At 42.1% G+C, this 5,726-nt stretch overlaps 1 pseudogene; it reads left to right on the top strand.

Moving 5' to 3' along the window:
* The first annotated feature begins 4,835 nt into the window (after positions 1–4,835).
* Positions 4,836–5,262, top strand: LOC106144085 (annotated as a pseudogene).
* The last annotated feature ends 464 nt before the right edge of the window (positions 5,263–5,726 follow it).

The following is a 5,726-nucleotide window of genomic DNA, read 5'->3' as shown; positions in this document are numbered from 1 at the left end:
CCCCTGCCCTCCTGGTGATTAGCTGTACGGCATTGACTCCATTGCTGGTATGGTAATTTCCCACCTGCCTGGGGTGGAGGTCCTTGTGCAACAGTTAGGTACATAAGGATTTCCCCAAGTTTGCATAAACGGCATTCAGCTGATCTCCTTTTGAATGACCCAGGTCTCTGTGTGTTCTTTCAGTCTCTAGGCCCTTGCCCGACTCGTGTATGGTACAGTGGCGCAGAACTGTACTGAGGGTGTAACACAAAATCCGGTGTTACAATTGGTTGCCCCACTGGGACATCGGCAACTGCAGTTAGAGACCCATCTGCGAGATCGGGAAGTAGGGATCCCTGAGAGGTCGTTCTCGGGAAGGCTGGCCAGCAGTAAGAAATTGAGTGGTGAGGGTGTATTGGTAATGGGTGCAAGTAATTATGTTCCAGTGTTAAGGGGCAGGTTGACAGGCCAGTTGTTAGCTCTTTTGGAGAAAAAAGGCACCGGTATTAAAGTTGAGACACCACAAGAGATCGTTAAGATGGTTTTAGAGTTTATTCCCTGGTTTCTCCATGCAGGGGGTTTTAATATTACTGATTGGGATCAGGTAAAGGCTGATCTTCAAAATGCACTGAACGAGTGAGGGCCAGAAGAATTCCCCATAGCAATATTTTCACTATGGTGCTTAGTCAGAGATGCTCTTCTCAGTGGTGATGTAAAAGTAAAAGAGCAGTTAGAGAATTTGAACAAAACCCTTAAGGAGATTCAGGAAGTAGAATCTGTGAGTTCTATTAAGAGTTTTGAGTAACAGGAAGTTTTAGGAACAGGAAGTATTAGAAGGGATATAGAAGAGGAAGAAGAAATTTTAGAAAAGGAGATCACACTGATAAAAAAAGAAGTTAGAAAAAGAGGAAAGGAAGGAAGCAAACAGAGATGTCTCCATGAGACCTCTGCTGCAAAATCCTTGTACTACTGCTTCTGCCCCTATAGACTTAGAGGTGGAAATCCAAGAGATCCAGAAAAGATTAAATAATCTAAGTAGAGGCAGATTTATCCTGTTGTGTAAACTATTGATCAGCAAGAACAGAGGATCAGGCAGCATAAACCCTTGGCCTTTAAGGATATTAAGCAGTTAAAAGAAGCAGTTATGGACTATGGAGCTCATGCTCCTTTCACTGTTGCTTTATTGGAATCCTTTGCATTAGAACTCAACCTTACACCCAGTGACTGGATGCAACATTGTAGGGCTTGTCTTTCAGGGGGAGATTATTTGTTATGGAGAGGTGAAACACAGGAAAATTGCAAAAAGGCTGCAGGGAAAAATGTCGAACCGTGTTTCCCCAGGATAACATTAACATATTAACTGGTAAAGGACAATATGCTGGTTTAGCAGCACAGATTGCAAAGGATCCTGCAATTTATGGTCAGATAGCTGCAGCAGCTGTTAAAGCTTGGAAAACTTTACCTAACAAAGGAGCAAGAGAACAGCTTTCAAAGACCCTTCAAGGATCTTCAGAACCTTATTCTGAGTTTATTGACCACCTTCTACAGGTTTTTGGGGATGTGGACTCAGCTATCAATTTTGTCAGGAGGTTTTACTCCCCCATAGAAATGGGGATTTAAATGACTTTATCCGGTTATGCAGAGACATTGATGGCACTCAAGTGATGGGTCAGGTAATTGATTCTGACCTTAGGGAGGGTCAAGGTGGAACAAGAAGAAAGAATTGTTTTCAATGGGGAAGATCAGGACACATTAAAAGGTATTGCCCTGCAGGTAAAGGGATGGTTAATCAGCCCAGGAAATAAGACAGGTGTGCTGGTACAAGCCATTAATCCCAGCACTTGGGGAACTCTGTGAGTTCAAGGCCAGCCTGGTCTACAGAGTAAGTTCCTGGAACAGCTAGAGGTCATCCACTTCTTCCTAAAAATTGTTATCTCGTACCCATCAGCTGTGCTACGTGTTATTCAGAAAGGGTATAAACTTAGTTTACAAACTTTTGGAATGTTACCTGATAAGGTTATTGCACCTTATACCCAGGCAGAAATAACTTGGATGCAAAATTTTGCTAAAGATTGGACATTGTTTTTATGCACCAATTCCTGCAAGTTTGATAATACATTGGCCACCTTTTTCAAAAATCATCTGGTATGTTTCCCTAAAGTTATTACTTTGCAGCCTCTGGCAGGGGCACGAAATGTGTTTACTGATGGATCCTCCACTGGGAGAGCTGTGGTAGCCTCCCCTCCTGATTTTGATATTCAACCTGTTAATACTAACTCTGCTCAGGTGGCTGAATTGGTTGCTGTACAGGTGGCCCTAGAGAAATATGCTGATATTCCATTTAACCTTTTTACTGACATTCAGTATATAACCAAAATTCTTGCAGCTTTGGAAACTGCAGCTTATATTGCCTCTGTATCTCGAGTCCAGATGCAGTTTTTGGCTATTCAAATTTTGCTTTGGGCCTGATCTGTTCCCATTTACATAGGACATTTGCTGGCTCATACTGACCTCCCTGGTCCTTTGAGCGAAGGGAATGCATTGGCTAATCAGCTTACTCGACAAATTTATGCAGTGAGTTAGGAATCTTATGAAGCTGCAGAAAAAGCTCATAATCGTTTTTATCTCAATGCTGGGTCTTTAAGATTTCATTTTAAGATATCTCAAAAGCAAGCCACTGATATTTTTAAAAAGTGCTCTCTGTGTACAGAACTTTTAACTGTTCCCCATTTGGGAGTTAATCCTCATGGGCTTGCTCCTAATCATTTATGGCAAATGGATGTCACCCATGTTCCGTCTTTTGGGTGCATGCAATATGTTCATGTAACCGTGGAAACATATTCTCATCTTATTTTTGCCTCAGCTCATACAAGAGAAAAATTACAGGATGTTAGAAGTCATTGTCTCCAGGCTTTTGCCTACATGGGAGTTCCAAAAACTGTAAAAACTGATAATGGGCCAGCCTACACCAGCACTGGCTTTGCTAAATTTTGCTCTGAGTTCTCAATTTCTCATAAAACGGGAATACCTTATAATCCTCAAGGACAAGCTATAGTGGAGGGAGCACATTGTGCGCTCAAAGCCTATTTGCATAAAACAAAAAAGGGGGAATGTGGTTCCACCCCCAGAGACCATTTGTCTTTTATTTTATACATTTTAAATTTTTTGACTGTTGATGCTCAATCTCATACCACTGCTGACCGGCATTGGCGGCCAGATTCTTCTGGGATGCCTCATGTCAAATGGAAGAATCTAGCAGATGGCACCTGGTATGGTGCAGATCCTGTACTGGTGTGGGGAAGAGGGGCTATTTGTGTTTTCCCACAGAATGCTGACAATCCAATATGGGTACCTGAGCGTCTGGTGCATGCTGTGGATTTTCCTGTCCAGAAGCCTGAAGACAGGACAGAGCCAAGAGATCAATGAGATTCTGGCTTGTCAACTGAAGAATTGTGGAATTCCTGAGGAGCTGGCTATGGTGGTCAGAGTGCTAAGGATTCCTCTACCTATCTACCCATCCCATGATATTGACAGTCATTGCTGTGGCCGCCAGAGCGCCTAGAGCTGCTGGATTTTTCATTAGTCAGTCAGTAGATTCTGCTAGCACAATGGATACCTTCTCAGGGAAGGTTGCAAATGCCTTGGCCATTCAAATTGAGCTAAATTTACAAATGTATAGTGCAGTTAATTTTGCTATTGGTTGTGGTTAAAGACCACTGCTAGATATTACAGTAATAGGCTTATTGCTGTTATTCATGGACCCTGGAATGCACAATTTACAAATTGGCTCTTGAGATTATTCTAATTAGCTATACCAGGGTTCATTTCACCAGCGCTGAGACCTTACTTAAAAGGCTCCAATTTGGGCAGACTTATTAAGGATTGAGCAGGCACAGTCTCCTTAGGAATGCTTATATATGCTGGAGTATAATCTTCATGGTTTCATGGTGCCAGAGCCAAAGGCAAACTCAGGTCAATGTTGTCACGTGGCAAGTCCTCTTAGCTATTGCCCCAGAGAATATTTCAGCACAAATCTGGCTGAACTCGGTGATGGATGACTAGTGAGCCAATGACAGGAAAGGTTTTTGGGGGTCTACCCCAACCTAGGACAGGAAATGTGTTTTGACCTGAATGCTTTCCATGACAGGTAAGGGGTATTGCCTGATGTCCAGTGCCACCCAAGACAGGCCTAGTCATAATTTATATAAAAGAGGGACCTGTAGGGCCCGGGTATACCCTTGTTCCTGGGGTGCAAGGACAGTTTCTGGTCAGCTGACAAAGCATTCTGTTTGTTCCTGTACTTCCCCTGCCCCTCCTGGTGATTAGCTGTACGGCATTGACTCCATTGTTGTTATGGTAATTTCCCACCTGCTTGGGGTGGAGGTCCTTGTGCAGCAGTTAGGTACATAAGGATTTCCCCAAGTTTGCATAGAGGGCATTCAGCTGATCTCCTTTTGAATGACCCAGGTCTCTTTGTGGTCTCCTTGTGTACGGTACAGTGGCGCACGAACTGTACAGAGGGTGTAAGACAAAATCGGGTGTTATATTTCGGCACCCTCAGTGGGACCTGCCAAACGTTCCTCAGGCAGTATCTTTCATTGGTGAATTATATTTCATTGGTACATGACTCAACCAGGCTCTCTATGTGCTCTCTTTTTCCAGCACGTGGAGGGGCTTAAGGATTGCAGGGATCCTGGTCCCATTTCAGGACCAGTTCACTTTCGAATACCCTGTCTGCTACAAATGGTAAGATCTCCTGACCTCTGGCCATGTTTCCATGACTGGGGATCCATCTCGACTGGTATTTCTCTCTTTTGACTTTCTGACCTTCCATCTGTGGTGGAACCACCACCAAGATGCAGCTTTTTGTCAAGACCCTTAGGGGGAAAACTATCACACTTGAGATTGACCCCTCAGACACTATAGAAAATATAAGGGCCAAGATTCAGAATAAAGAAGGAATTCCTCCTGATTAGCAGAGGCTGATCTTCCCTGCTAAGCAAGTGGAAGATGGCCTTACTTTCTTTGACTACAACATTCAAAAGGTGAGAATTGGTGATGGTGCTAAGAAAAAGAAGTATTACACCACTCCCAAGAAGAATAAGCATAGCATATGTTATGAAGTACTGTAAAATGTATTAAAATGGCAAAATTAGTAGTCTTTGTCAATAATGTCCTTCTGGTGAATGTACTGCTGGAGTTTTCATGGCTAGGCATTCTGACAGACATTACTGTTGCAAGTGTTGTCTGACTTATTGCTTCAACAAGCCAGAATACAAGTAGATAATAAGGAGACCGGTTACTGGCAAGGAAGGCCAGCAAAATTATAACACCATGCCCAGCAGTAGATGTTCATTGTGGCCAACACACAATGAACTCAATGGAGTATTAGGGCTATGTTGTCTCATAATAAATTGTCTAGGCATTTAGTTTACCTTACTTGTCTTTTGCTTATACAATATGCTTTGTTATTTTTATTTTTATGGGATTTCTCTGTGTATAAATGTATATGTAATGCATATGTATGTGTTCCTTGTGCTTTTTCTTCCATTTTTGGTTGTTTCCTTCTGAATTATTTATTTACATTTTCATTTACTCTATTTTATTATTTATTATTATTTTAGATATCTGTGTTTTAATGAGAGAGGAAAAAATAAATGATTATTTGAGTGGATGGGAAGGTGGGTAGGAACTTAAAAGGAGTTGTGTGAGGGGAAACTATGATTAGAATATATTATATACAGTGT

Source organism: Microtus ochrogaster, chromosome X, assembly GCF_000317375.1.
Source record: "Microtus ochrogaster isolate Prairie Vole_2 chromosome X, MicOch1.0, whole genome shotgun sequence".
Classification (NCBI taxonomy): domain Eukaryota; kingdom Metazoa; phylum Chordata; class Mammalia; order Rodentia; family Cricetidae; genus Microtus; species Microtus ochrogaster.
Note: the sequence above shows the minus strand (reverse complement) of the source record. Positions and strands in the feature narration are given on the sequence as shown.